This window comes from Falco cherrug, chromosome 4 (assembly GCF_023634085.1).
Source record: "Falco cherrug isolate bFalChe1 chromosome 4, bFalChe1.pri, whole genome shotgun sequence".
Taxonomy (NCBI): Eukaryota; Metazoa; Chordata; class Aves; order Falconiformes; family Falconidae; genus Falco; species Falco cherrug.
In genome coordinates, this window is record NC_073700.1 from 37,663,440 (window position 1) to 37,678,207 (window position 14,768).

Below are 14,768 nucleotides of genomic sequence, written 5' to 3' on the forward strand. Positions count from 1 at the left end.
AATGCACTGGCTTCCACCCAAAACACTTTGGAAAGGGCACAAGAAACAGCCCCACAACGCTACCAACCCCGCTCTCACAGTAGGGATGCACGCCGGTGAGCAAGCACACCGCCTCGGTGCCCAACCTTGACAATTCTGTATGTCTGCAACTTGTTTGTACTCTCTGGAGGAGACCTCTGCCTTCCGGCTGCCTCTAGGGTCAATTCTTTCCTCCTTTGTCATCACTTGAGCCCACCTCTATTTCACTTTCTGTTTCTGTCTCTCTCCTCTCCTTTTGGCTCACCACCAGGGCTACACCACAGCTGTGTTATCCCACACCAGACACCAGCCAAGCAAAGAAAAGCAGGTTGTGGTGTGTGGTGGTGCTTTTACCTGGCTATAGGCTTCGGGGCCAGAAGCCTGGCCCAGCCAGCCTGTGAGCAGCAGCTCCGGCAGAAACAGGTCATGATGCAAAGCCATCAGGACAGCTCCCAGCATGTTCTGAGCTCAGGAGAGGGGAACACAGCGTCCCAGCTCCAGCTCCTGTCCCTCTTACCTGGGAAGCAGAGAGGCCACAGAGCCCTGCCGTCAGCACCAGCCCTCGGCTTCAACCTCCAGTGTTGCCCAGGAATGCCTGAAACCCTGATGGGGGAAACAGGTCCAACGCACACCAGAGCCACCTTGTTCAAGGGCAGAAAGTCGTAATGATGTTTTCTAGGCAGGTTCAACTTTCAGAAAGCGAAATGCAGCAGCACCACCAGCTCCACAGGTCACGACAACCTCTGGGCTCGCACAGGGAGCAGCTCTCCCTCACTGCAGCCCTCCTGGTGCTTTCAGGAAGGTGATGCTGTGCTTGCACGCATGCTGACAAACAGCAGAAGGAATCCCAGCCCTGCACGGTGCTCTTTGTCCCCTGCTCGGGGTCATTTCCTGGAGCTTCGAGCGAAGGTGGGGCTGAAACAGAGCTTTCTGCTTCCTTCTCCTTCACACAAGGACAAAACAGTTCTCCTTCAGGTAAACGTGCAGCACGAGCCCAGAGCCCTCCCCCTGCACCCTCCTGTTCCCAGATAATGCGGCCAAGTCTGAAGCCCCAACCTTGAACCCAAGCTCCAGGCCAGCTGCGCTTCTCTCTGCCTGAACTGGTCCCCTTCCAAACCCTTCCACTCTGCCCTGCTTGCCCAAGACCAGGCAGGGCCAACTCTGCAGGTGAAGCCTCTGCGCCCGTCCCATGCCCTCAGCACTTCTTGGGAACAGCAAATTCCGGACGCTGCAGACCAAGGAACATGGCAGGCTAAATCATGGGAGTTGCACCTCAGTGGGCTCACCACTGGCTCCCTCTCTAGAGTCTCCTCAACAACCAGGTTCAACCACAACACCAGCTGGGACAGAGAAGGGAAGGAAGACATTTTATGCCACAGAGGGCAGGTGCAGAAAGCTATGAGACAGTGGTGCAGTCCACAGAGGGAACCGCGTCCTGGCTGGTCTCCAGAATCCCAAGCAGCAGCACCTGCACAACCAGCTTCCCAAGGCAGCCGAGCAGACTGCATTGCAGCAGCAGGGTCTTGAGGAGACAGAAGATGCAGCAAGAACCACCCTGGGGAGGAGAAGAGTGACCCTCCGTTTGGCTGGGTACGTGAGAAACTCTCCTGGGAATACTCCAGCAGCAGCAGCAATCCAACATTTCCAGACCATGCTCCACAGCCACTGGAAGCAGCAGCTCACCCCCACAAAGGGATCAGATACAACCTTCAACTCCCTTCTTCAATCAAATGTTTCTCTAAATAAAGCCTGAACTCAAGAAATCCATTTTATTGCAAGAGAGAGCTTGAAAATTCATTCTGGTTCATATACCATGCCTTCATGGTTTGAACTTTACAAGGTATTTATTTACTGGAGTTATTTAAGGAATCTTTCTCAGCTAAGAGAAATATAAACATTGATTTTTCTGCCTGAAGTCCTACAGCTGTGAGCCACTGTACAGTCCTCTCCCCTGCGGCAGCACCAGGTCCACAGCCGTCTGAAAGGGAGATCATTCCTCAAACAGAGAAAGGCAAGGAGCTGCGTGCCCGGCTCCATTAGAGGCAGGGAAGCAAATGGGGCCATGAAGGGCACCGTGATCCTGTCACATCCATTTGTCTTACTGGATGAGGTTCATCAAACCACAGGCATCAGCAGAAGGGAAGCAAAGGCTGTCAGCAACCTGTGCCATCCACATCCGTCCTGCAGCGTCCCATGCTGTTACCCACCGTACACTGTGCTGGAGAGCACTGGCTCCAAAAAAATCCACCCCCAAATGCAGATGCCACACTGCTTACTGCAGATTCAGGACCCTCCAGCCACCAGTCTTCCTGCTGCACACATCACTCTCACACCCATGGTCCCATCCAGCAGGCAAAGGCTTCTAGCCATGCAACCACACAAAAAGAAATCACCTTGCCCTTTCCCAAACCGAACAGACAGAAGTACCACATGAGGGGATAGTGGGGTGAGCCCCATCACCAGACCTGCTTGATGCTGCATCAGTGATGAGCTGTGGGCTCAGGGAAGGCAGCACCATTTCACTGGGCCAGGCAGGAGATCCAGGCTCCAGGAAGCAAGAGAGGAGAAGGAAGGCAGGACACCGCAGTGCTCTACTCCAAGCTCTGATACCGACCCTGGGGAGGTGATGCTCCCTGGTGGCAATGTCCCCCTCCTGGTCCCTGCGTCTCCCCCATGCCAGAGTCGGCTCCCAACACCATCTGTTTGAGGGACACCATCCTGCCTGCTGCTGGGATTTTCACCTACTTAACTTTCTCCACTGACAGGCTCTCAGGAGAACCAAAAAGCCTCCCAGAACGGTCATCAGCTCTTCCCTCACAGGTCTGTGGCTCCCCTTGCTGTAGCAGGGCCACCAGCATGGCAAGCTCTGGCAGGAGACTTCCCTGCCTGGTTCTCCCCGGGACAGCCGTCGTACCATGTCGTGGTGCCCAGCAGCCACACAACTTCCCCTGCAAGTTAGTGGGAGACACGGAAATGGGAGAGGACACGGGACACACATCTTTGGCTGTCCCACACACGCCACTGGCTCCCCAGCCTTGACAACTGGCAGCGCAGCAGACTGCTCCCACCAGACTCCTGCTGAGGACTGATGGACAATTCACGTCCCTGCCCGGAGCACCAGACTTAATTTAAGGGTCCAAAGATCACCGAGGGCACAAGGCTGGAACCTGTCTCTGCATGGTTCAAACGCTACCAGCACATGGTGGATCATAGCAGCAGCCTCTGCCCCACAGCAACACGTACCTCTCAAAAATGAACCGGCTGAAGGAAAAGCCCAACCGCAGCCTGTCCAAGCTTTATACTTCTCCCTACAAAGCCTCACTGGCTCCTTTCCCGGCAGGCAACAAGCCTGTGTAAGGAAATACAGTTGTCTCCACCACCTATTCACCAGGCCATCTGCTGTATGATAACACACATGCTCTCCAGCCCCAAAAAACGCAACTGAGATAAACATCGCCTGCCGCCTTCCCAGACGCCTGCGCAGGAGAGGAGCTCCTCTCAAAACCAGCTGCTCCACAGTGACCTGGCAAAGTCACCCACCCACAGAAGGGCTTTTCTTGGGAAAGGGACACTTTACAGGGATCATGATGACGCAAGCTCTCAGCAGCCCAGCAGGCTGGCAGCAGGGTTCTGCTGCAGGCTCTCTTTGGGTACACAGAGCAAGGGACGGGCAACAGCCGTACAGCCCCTGCCTCCAGCAGCACAGCCCGGGCTGGCCATGCTTCCCCCTGCAGCAGCTCTAGCCAACCAAGACAGGGTGCACATCAGCTGGCAGGAGACACCACGTTGGCAGGACTGCCAAGTCCCTTGGCAATCACAACGGTGTAATTAGAATACTTTAAAAAGAATATAGAAGGTACTGAACCAAGTAGGCAGCTTTCAGCATGCTGATCAGGTCCCAGGGAAGCTCACTGCTCGCCCTGCCTTGCAAAGTGAGGAGTGCCAAAGGCAGCCCGCTGCCGAGGTGACAGCCTCTGGAGAGGGATGCTAGCTGGTATGCCCAGGCAGCCTTCGCAGGCAAGATCCAGCAGCAGAGCTGCCTGAAAGGCCGTCGCTGTTTCCCTCTGGACACCGTTTCAGAGTGCCTGGAGGTGGCAGGAGAAGGCTGTCACTAGAAAGGAAAGGGGAGTCACTGAAGGGATATCACTGGCCCTTTGCTTCCTTCCGGTGTGCAGGAACTTTTAACCAAAGCAGGGCAGAATTGTTAGGACAAGATGGGGAAGGGATGAAGGTGGCACCAGCTGGTCACCTTCCAAACCCACTGCAGGACAGTGATATCCCCCTCCTCGGGCTCTGCTGAGCATGCTTGTCCCGTTGCTACAGAGCCCTAGCTCCTACACAGCTGTCAAAAAAACCTGGGGTCTCCACCACCTTTGGGTGTCATCTGGGACCAAAGGCTTTTCTGGAGCCTCACCAGAGCTGGGCAAGACAAGAAGGAACAGGGCAGGATGAGAGACTGGGAAGTGCCCAAAACCCGGCAGTTTGTGTCTTTCCTCCTGGCAGGAGCTGGTCGTGTGCCAAGCCTGTGTGATGTGCCGCCGAGCTCCAGGGCAAAAGATGGCAACCAGCCCTGGACAGAAGCATCTTGGACTGCCAGAGCGAACGGCTTGAGGTGACCTGGGCACCGGAGCGAGAGATCCCAGGGCTCCTCTGCAGAGCCCACACTGGCACCAGCATTACATGAGCTTTTGTCAATTGCACACAGCAACAGAATCAGGCTGTTTCTCTAAATCAAACTGCTCCAGAACAGCTAAAGCCTGAAAACTTATTGCTTCAGTTCTCTCCTGCAGTAAATAAATAAATAAAAATCAATTGTTCTAGTCAGCAACGTACAAATCCCCAAGTCCTCCGAAAATAAACACATTGTAGCAAAATCCTCATTTGATAAATACAAGAACAAGCAATAGAACTTTGTGAAAGAAAAACAAAAAACACAAAAAACCCGAACAAAATCCTGCCTCAACTGTCTGTAAGCTGCAAATCACTTCCCCTCCTCCCCATCCAGCTGTTTCCTATTTAACTCCTTCTTTCCATGGCACTGAGTGCTCTGACCTAAGAGGAGTGCTGAGCCATCTCCCGTGTGGACCTACCACATCTCCAGAGCCAGCCAGAGCAGAAGATATCTGTGCCTGTGCAAGAAGCAGGTGCAGGAGGTCAGGAACCACGCAGCATCGCTCTAGCAGCTGAACTCTTAGAAGGGCACGTGGGCTGGGATCATGGCCTGCACATTATGAAGCCGGGGCGAGGAGATGCTGTTGGCTGAGCTGACTCACTCTTGCAGAGCCAGGCAAGGGCTGGGAGGCTGGACCAGGGGAAGGTTGCAGCAGATATACTGGCAGAGCAACACAGGAACGTTACAAATGGGACTTTCCACTTTCTACAAATTTCTATAGGAGCATCAGTGGAGAAAAACAGTCTCTGATTCACACTTCTCAACCCCCAAGGCTACAGAAGTAAGTGTCACCAGCTGTGTGCTAGCATCATACAAGCAGGGCAAGTTGCATAAGTATTTCCAAATCCTGCCTCTCCCACTCCTCCAGAGGGAGACAAGAAAATAAAACAGGCTTCAATACCAGTGACCTTCACCCAGTCTCAGAGGGGCTCGGGCAAAAACAAAGCACCAGAAGGGTTCTGTCCCTTTGCCCTCTTCTCCCACTTTGCACCAGTACAGATCTGCTGAGCCTGGGCAGACAGAGCAAAGAACCGCCCCCCCGATGTCCACCCATGGTCTCTTGGAGGATCATAACAAAGCAAGTCAGTCAGGCAGTCCCAGGCAGGCCTGCTGCAATGGCATACACGTGCCCACGAAACAGGCCCCCCACTGGACCCCTCTGTGAGCAAAAGCAGCACCCCACTTCCACAAGAGCAAGCAGGGAGGATCCCAGGGTAACTCTGTGGGAAGGGACCTCGGGGGTCTCCAGACCAAACTCCTGCTCCAAGCTGCATCTCTTAGGTCACAGCAGGTTGTTCAGGTTTATAGTCTGGTCTTGAAAACCTCCAAGCACAGAGACTACATAACCTCTCTGGGCAGTGAACTCTGCTGACTGTCCGTCCTTGGGGCAAAAATGTCTGATCTTCTCCTTGTCTCACCCGACACTTCTTGTTTTCTGTCCTCCCACCACACGCTGCCTGGCTCCATCTTCTGGATGATGCCCCTGTGGGTATTGGCAGACCTACTCGAGAGCCTTCTCCAGCCTGAACGAGCTCAGCTCCCTCACCCTCTCCTTGCAGGACACATGCTCCAGCACCATGACCATCTTTCTGCCCCTCCAGTGGAGACTATTGCTACTAGTAGTCTCACAACTACACCTTTCTGGGTTGTGCTCCCGCTCCCCTTGCACAGCACTGGGGAAACGTTTGGTACCGTAGGGGTCTGAGCAACCCTGCCGAACAGGGCTGGTGGCTCACACCCTCCCCAGGGGAGCTGCGAAAGCGCTATGGGAGCCCTGGTTGAAAAGCTGCTACAAAACACAGCTTCACCCTAGCAGGAACCTGCTAACTTCAAAAGCACCAACAGTTCAGCCTTCTGAAGACTACAAAGAGACCAAACTGATTTAAGAAACTCTCGCTAGAATAGCTTGGCTTTATCACCACATCTGCCACCTCATGCTGTACCAGGCACCACCAGTGCAAGTGGCTGTCCAGCCCAGGACAGAGATCGGCATCCCAGCAGACCTGGTCTATAACATGCAGGACCTGCAGCCCCCTGTATGACACAGCACTGGGATCTAATCACCTCGAGATCAGAGGAGGAAAGAAAAAACAACTCCAAAAAGGACACCACCTTCTTCATGCAACCTCTGTTTCACACCAGGCAATTCCTTCAGCCAGGACTGGAGCTGGGGTCTGGCACTGAGCCCCCTGCTGCATGGCACTTTTTGGTCCTTCAGGATGGTGGAAGGGAACCACAATGGCTACGAACTACACAAATTCCTCCTTTTATTGAAGCAGGTAATAAAATAAAGACGTCTTGATCATGAAATATTAATTTTTGAGTGCTCCAGAGCTGTATCACATATTTATATCAGCTCTTACTCTTTAGAGTCAGTCCAGGACAAACTGTCAACTGGTTCTGAGAAACACAGCTTAGGGGAAGAAAAAACAGCCGAGGGACCAGCCCGCTCCATGTCTGCTTCCATGCCAAACTCACTTCTGGCCAGGACAACCCTTCTTTCTGGAGGTTACCTCCTCCCAGCACAGCGTGCGTGCTCCAGACCATTCATTCACTGGGGCAGGACAATTACATTTATGCAGAAAATAACATTTTCCACTGGTAATAACTTGTAATGAATTGAAGCACGACAACTGCATTTGTTCTGTTTAATAAAGCAATGGAGGCAGAGGAAAATCACTCATCCAGGGGAGGGGGGGGAAGTCTAATTCTGCAGCAGGAGACTACGTAAGGGTGATGGTGAACGGGACCATTAAAGACCCATCGACACCCGATAACCCTCCCCCAGAAGCTGCCAAAAGGCTCAGATAGACACTACAAGCCTTCCAAGCTGAAGACGCACTCCAGTTCCTGGGAATTTCTTGATCCCATTGCACCACAACTCAAGAGGGTTCTTGCACAGTTTCCACTTTTCCCAAACTGGACACAGCATACCAGCCAGGGAGAGAAGAGGCTGTGAGTTCTAATGAGAAGATCCTAGGGGAAAACTGAACTCTGCTAATGAGAAATCTGAGAGAAAACACACTGGCCCCAGAAGTATGGGGTTCATTTTGCAGTATGTTTTTCCCCAGAGCCAACAAAACCACAGAACATGCTGGAAAACTGCAGCTTTCCCTACAATTTACTTTGTTGTCACCTCCCCAAAAAGAGGGCTTGCCTGTCTTAAGACAGACAGATGTTAAGGGTGGGAGGAGACATTTTGACGTAGGATAGGGAAGAAAAGACTTCCAAGGCAATGCTCTGTAACTACAACAGCCTGCAAAGTATGCAAATGGGACAAAAAGCATGCTCCTCTACCCTTTGCCAGCCATGAACAGGCCCAGAGGAGCTTGTCAAGAGTGAGGTGGGAAACGGGAGGAAGGCAGTGGCACAGCTGGGACAGGAGCAGATGAAAGCTCCTGTAACATGCACCAAAGTCTGGCTCTGATGAAGGAAGTAAGCAGAGGAGACTGTCACCACTTGGAGAATTCTCTTCACGGCTGAAATCCCTGGCTGGCTTTAGCCCAGGAAAAAGCAGAGAAGGTGCAGAGTCTTTTTGAAGGGATATGCCCATCTGAAGATGTGGTCACCGGACTTGCAAGCCCAATGCTGCTGCAAGAATGCAAAGTGACACACGTCTGGAAGGAGCATTCTTCACACTGGCTTTTCTCCAAGGCTAAGGATATACAGGCAGCATTATTCTAAACTGATGGACTGGAGACAAGACTTTTATCATTCCTCATGCAAAATCCTCAAAGCATATTCAGAATTTGGAAGGCTTGCCTTGTGAGAAAAACAGGACGTGCATCATTAGCCTTTAATATACTTTAATAATATACCTTAATTGCTTCAGTGTTGTAAGATACTAGCTTTCAGAAGAAAACCAGTTTGGCTAGCAGAGCACTGTGCAGTACAGGCACGCCGAGACAAGACCATTCTCAAAGGCTCTTTTGCTAATGAACAGGTTACCCAAACCTCTGCCAGGGCAACAAGAAGAATCCCTGGGGATATGAAAGGAAGAGGCAGACCCAGTATTTCAAGGAGGCCAGTGAAGTCCTAGTTCTAGCATTACTCAAATATTGTGCGGTTTCACAAGCTCTGGATGCACAAAGTTTTGATGAGGGACCAGAGGTATCACCCTATAGAACCACCTCCTGCACCTGTCCAGGGTTATTGGGATGCAGGGCCCAGACAAGATGGCCAACAGTAACGTGACCTCTTCAAAACTCAGGCTAGAAGTACAGGAAATGTGCTACACCGGCACTGGGTCACCCAGGATCCTCATGGGACAGGCTTTGCCTCAGCAAGGCTGGCAGGAGAACAGACCACAAAGGTCTCACTGGAGCCCCAGCCCTGGGGACAGCTACCAGCACAGCCTCAGCTTCTCTCAAGCTATGCTGTTTCTCATTAAGATAAATTCCAGCCTGTTGTTATAATTAATAACCTCATCTTGCCTCCCTGCATGCAAGCATGGGATATTTCTGCAGTTGCAATCACAGTTCAAAGAAACCAATTTAGCACAGCGCTACTGCTGCCATCATTCCTGCGCTCAACTACTTTATTTACCTTCCCTGTTCCTAGTTTCCCTGGTCTTTTGGGTATCTGGGGAAATTAAGAGCAAACAATACCAATGTCCAATTACACCCAAGTATTATACTGGGTGAGGAAAATTTGTGTCATTAACTCAGGCCAGCACCATACTATGTATATGCTTAAACAGGTTCGATAATGTCTTAATACTTTGATTTGGCTCAAGGTGGTAATGAACTGAGTGGCCTCAATCCATATCTCGCCTTACTTTGACTACATAACACTGACTTTGACTAAAATACAGTGGATATTTGAACCCATTTAAGAGCAAATACACAAAGGAGGTACACCAGTTTTGCAAGTTTCTGTCACAGTTGCGTGAAATTGGTGTAATCTGGGTGTAAAAAGCACCAAGGATCTCTGCAGGTACCCTGGTTCTGCTGAAACATTTGGGAGCGCCTCAGCATGCCTGCAGCTCCCTCAAAAGCTGCTGTTTCAGGGGAAAAATCCCACCATCCTCCAACAAATACAACATAAGCATTCAAGAATTTAATTTTTTTTGTTAAAAGCCAACAGACCAGAAAAGGCTTGAACCCTGAAAGACTGACAGACCCAAGTTACATTGGATACTTGTAGCTTCAGCGTCTGACACACTTGGAGCAAGAAAGCACTTACAGAACAGTAGTTCTGTTCTTCAGAGCGCCTGGCAAAAATTGGTTTAACTACCTTGTATGGTTTTTTGATAATTACACTCCATCTGAATAGCGTTTCCCACTTTCCCAGAAAGTTTCCCAATAAAGTTGTCCAGCAAAATTAATGAGTACCTAAAACTGAGGAAGATTCAGACTCCATTGAAATCAATGCCACAGACCAGGATGACAGATCTCACAGATCTCCTGCTGAATAAAACCTGTTTGCAAGATGGCTCGTACAGGAATGCTCAAAACCCCCCAAGACTTTCACACCCAGCCATCAGAGGCCTCTGCACTGAAAAACTCAAAGACAATGAGATCCGCAACCCAAACAGGGTAAGAGTCTTGCCAACGTTACGTGGAAACACAAGGATTATGAGAGGTGCCGGAACTCAGCTTTTGGCCCTTCAGACTCACACTTTAAGCAATGCCAGGGGAAAGTTTTTCTGGAAGCAGTAAAAGGGAATTTGGGAATTATATTTTCTTGAGAGGTTTTCATGAGAATGACCTGCTGCCAACCCAAGCCCCACAGCGATCTCCAGCCAGCATCCAGTGGGTGGCAATGCCCACAAACACCAAACAAACCTCCTGGACGTTTCACTCTCCATGCTGAGATGACAGGACAAAACCCCAACCTCAACCACCAAGGAAAAGGGCTGATCCCACACCCCGGCAGTCAGGGACAAGCGCCAGGGTTGCTCCTCACTGCGCGAGGCACTCGCTGCATACACACGCCAGTGGGTGCCCCGGAGCCCCGCTCGCCTGCGGATGCTGAGAACAGGTTTAGTACAAACGTCCACTGCGGTTTCACTTCAACGGCCCCAGCAGGAGGGAGCTGGCAATTATTCAGACATTGAGAAGCCTGAATGCTTCTGTGGAAAAGAATGAAACATTTCAAACTCTGAAAACATCCCCATGGTTAGGGAAAACGACTTGGAAGGAAGGGCAGGGGCTCCAAAACTTAGGCAATCATTCCCTGCCAGGCCCATAAACCTTCCCTGCCTTGAGGCAGCTCAGAAAACTCCTCAAAAGCCTATAAAGGGTCAGTCTTGGCAGACACCTTCCCTCGTCAGTATTACAGGTGAAGTGAGAAAAGGTGAATCAGGGTGCGGGACGAGAGGTTCAGCTGCCAGGCAGCGAGGCAGGCTATAGTCAACAGCCAAACAGCTTCAGATCTGGCAGAAGTGATGCCTTCTGACCTGGCTGCAGCGTTCAGCCTCCAGTCTCAGCACAAAAAACTCTGGCCCTTTGGACACAGCAGGAGAAGAGATTATTACAGAGCGAACACAGCCCTGGCAACATCAGCACATCAAGGACTGATGGGGTACCATCGATCCGACCACATACCCAGCACCAAATCCTCTGGGGTGAGCTGTAGCACAACCCCTCCATGAAGCAAAGTCCTTTAAACCTCAAGGTGTGCCAGGAAGAGGATGGGAGATATCAGGAGCACCTTATGGCCTCCTGTGCCTGCAGGAGCCCAGGGAAAAACACACCTGGAGCAATACGAAACCAAATCAGACCCCAGAGGCAGCCTCTCCTCTTGTAGTCAGGAGCCTCCCTGCTGATGTGGACAAACTGGTGAGCAGTTTAACCCTGAGTGTGTGAGCGCAACACATCACGCGGTGCCACTCCCATCAGGGGTGCAGACTTCCAAGCCTCCACTGAAGTTTGCCTAGCACAAGATGTATAGAAAATCAGGGCACATCAAGAACAACAGGGAGAGGATTTATGACCAATATGCCAGATCCAGGAGGACTGGCAAGATGCTGGGGAGAAACAGCTGGGAAGATTATATTCTTTACTACTACTATTACACCAATTCATTTCAAATCATGGCAGGTTTTAATTTAAAACGCCAACAGAAATCGTGCTCTTTGAAAAGGGCACAGAAGTCGGTAATAGCAACGAACCAGAAGATCGCAGGGAAGAGCAGCACAGGGTTAATGCCTCCCTCCGAGCATTAACGGTAGCCAATAAACACAGCCAGGGAGGCCACGAACAGCCCCTTGACTGCCCCTTCACCGAGTCTTTTGCCGAGAGCAGAAGCAGCCCAAGATTTTGCTGTCTTCAATGCATTACTAAGACCTAAATGAGGCTGACATACCAAGGACAGATGTCCTTTTTTGCTCCACCAAGAAGGTGGGCCACTCCCTCAGATCCAGCGTCAAGGGGGTCTTCTTCCAAGTGACCTCCCCTGTTACTGCCTCTTAATCGTCCCCATTGCAGAACTGCTGGGCTGGCTCTACCACCGACCCTCCTCACCAGGTCCGGGGGGCATGTCTGCTACCCACACCTGGAGAGTGGCCACAGGACCATCTGCCTACCCACATGGTGCCTGCCTAGAGACAATGGGATGGGGACAGCTTCATATCAATGATCATCTGTGATGCCTGTGTCAGGAAAAGTGGGAGGGATATCCAAGAAGAGCTCAAAGTGGAAGGATTTCAGATGAAATGTGGGAGGGAATGGATTAGAGCACATCTCTTAAGATGTCTGATATCTAGAAAGCATGGCATGGGACAGGATTGAGGATCTGCGGGTGATGCTATGTGAGCAACTCCACACCCCCACCTCACTCACACAGCCAGCGCCACCTGCTCAGCTCCAAAACACCACCCTGTACTTTCAGAGAATAAATTAAATCCCTTCTTCCCAGGATGAAAAGGAAATTCAAAGCTATTTGCTGCCTTTGAGGCCTGAAAGGCAAAATAATGCTGTTGGAGAACACCATGCAAGTGTGGAGAGGGCTGGCTGCCCACTCGCATGGCCCTGCAGGGGTTGTGGGGCACTGAGAGCTATCACAACGCAGGCACAACCGGGGGGAAGGAGGTGGGAGGACCCTGCCGAGCCCCTCTCTACTTTTGTCTCACCAGTTCTCAACCCTGCACATAATCAGCTGCGTGGGGCAGACTGCTATTTACTTGAGAAACAGCCATCTTTTTCCCTAAATTCCCCCTGAAAAAATAAATCAAGACATAGCTCCAAGGTGGAATTAAGACAAAAACCAACAGCGATCAAGAGCTCTGTACAATTTGGGGTACAGGGAGTGCGAAAGACTCATGTTTTCTTGAGGACTGAGACTAAGGAGAATGGGGCTGCAGCCTGGCAGGGGTGAGAAGCAGAGCCCCCAGCCTCCTCCTCTCCCGGGGCTTTAACTTGGCCATCATCCCAGCTCCTGGCGGAGCTGCTGCAGAGCACCCTTCCTGCAAATGAGGAAATTTCCTGGGGCCCAAGGCCACGCTGCCACACTGTCCCATGCCAGACCACGCAGCGCCCTTCCCACCGCTGCCAGCCACACTCGGGGCACGGTAAGCGGGACCGCACAGCTCCTGGCGAGACGGAAGGCAGCAGGGCACTGTGGTCCATCGCCAGCGGCTGTCAGGCTCTCTTCAGGATGATTAACAGGCCTTAATGAAAAGCTAAGCCAGTCCTGTGCCTCAGGAAAGCAGCTCACGCTTAATAACCAAGCCAACAAGCTTTGCACTGATCTGAAGAAAGAAAGGAAGATTGCCAAGGGACAGAGGAAGAGAGAGGAACTCTGGCAACTCCCGGCATCCCTGGAGTTCAGCCTGTGGTCAGATCAGGGCATGGTAATCAAGCCACCACAGCTACACTATTAATGTCACCTGGCAGCAAGGGGAAAGGCAAGGATGGAGGTTCCTCCCAGAGCCAATGCCACCAACTAGCTAGCCCTGCTATCTCTCTGCATGCTTGAGCAGCTCCTTTGGCAACAGGAGATCAGAAGACAGAGGGCAAACCTTAATGTCCTCTCTTCTGCCTCAGGTACCACATCTGCAACCCCTCCAACGAACACTGATCCCAGAGGAGGATCTCAATGCACAGAGCAGAAGCCCAGGGCAATGTCTCAGATGAACCGGGCATTCGAATTTGCACACACATGCACACACTCTTTCCACTGAGTCCATGGCTCCACAGGCAACTTTCAAGCACACTCACATTCATTGTCAGGTGCTGGAAAAAAACATGCACAAAGGCTTAGTGCAGCCTGCTGCACTGCAGCCACGTCCCTCCATGCTTTACTGACCTGGGGTGAAGCAGGGCCAAGGGCTTGCTTGGTCAGCTTGGCCAGTCCATGGTCCAGCATGGAGAGCAGAGGCTTCGGACAGCAAACTCCACCAATCTCACAGATGGCTCCAGCCTTCCCTGCTCCTAGATCATCCGCACCTTCTCCAGCTCTGTTCCCCTTCCTAGGTTATGCCAGGTCAAGCACATGAATGCAACACTGCACAAAATTTGCTGCTGCATCAGCTGTGGTTTTGGAAGCCTGTTGCCATGCTGCAGCCAGCAGGCTCTGCTCTCCTTGCAGGCTCAGGGGGAGGAAGAACAAGCAGGGAGAAGCCGCCTCAGGTGCTGTTCAGACTCAGGGCAAATGAACCAGCATCTCCTCCACGCCACAGGAGGAAGCAATTTATTCTGACAAACAGTGAAAGCCTGCAGCGGGGTTGGCCCTTTCTGTCAAAGCTGGTGTACCATACAGAGGCTTACGTGCTGGAGCAGGGAGGGGAGGGTACTGGCAGTCAAGTGATATACGCATCACTCACGGAGAGAGATGATCAGCAACTCAGAAGAACCAGGCTGCAAAAGATAACTGCCTACCCACCAGGGATCCCAGTGCAGGCAAGCACTGTGCCTGCTAGCCAGCCATCACTGCTTGTCCTCCACACCTGGGGCTGCCAGCAAGCAGCAGGAGCTCAGCACAGCCCTTGGACACACACCACAGCACCTCTCAGTGCACCCCTCTCTAGAGGGTTCATGTCGCAAGTCTTCAGCCTTGAAAGGGGTTGAACGCTTGGGCACAAGTACCTCTGGGATCAGACACAGTGTTAAGGAGCACCCAGCAATGTGGCACAGGT

The 14,768-nt window shown here is 51.8% G+C and overlaps 1 protein-coding gene across 17 annotated transcripts in view; it reads right to left on the minus strand.

Moving 5' to 3' along the window:
• CAPN15 (calpain 15) overlaps nt 1-14,768 on the minus strand; it is a 60,807-nt gene that overhangs the window by 15,060 nt on the left and 30,979 nt on the right. Inside the window, exon 1 of one of the 17 annotated variants that reach the window (XM_027801884.2) lies at nt 536-11,246. The exons of the other annotated variants lie outside the window; for them this stretch is intronic. The gene's annotated coding sequence lies outside the window, so the exon portion shown is untranslated. Of the gene's footprint in view, nt 1-535; nt 11,247-14,768 lie in introns of those variants that run through there. 17 annotated transcript variants of the gene reach the window in all.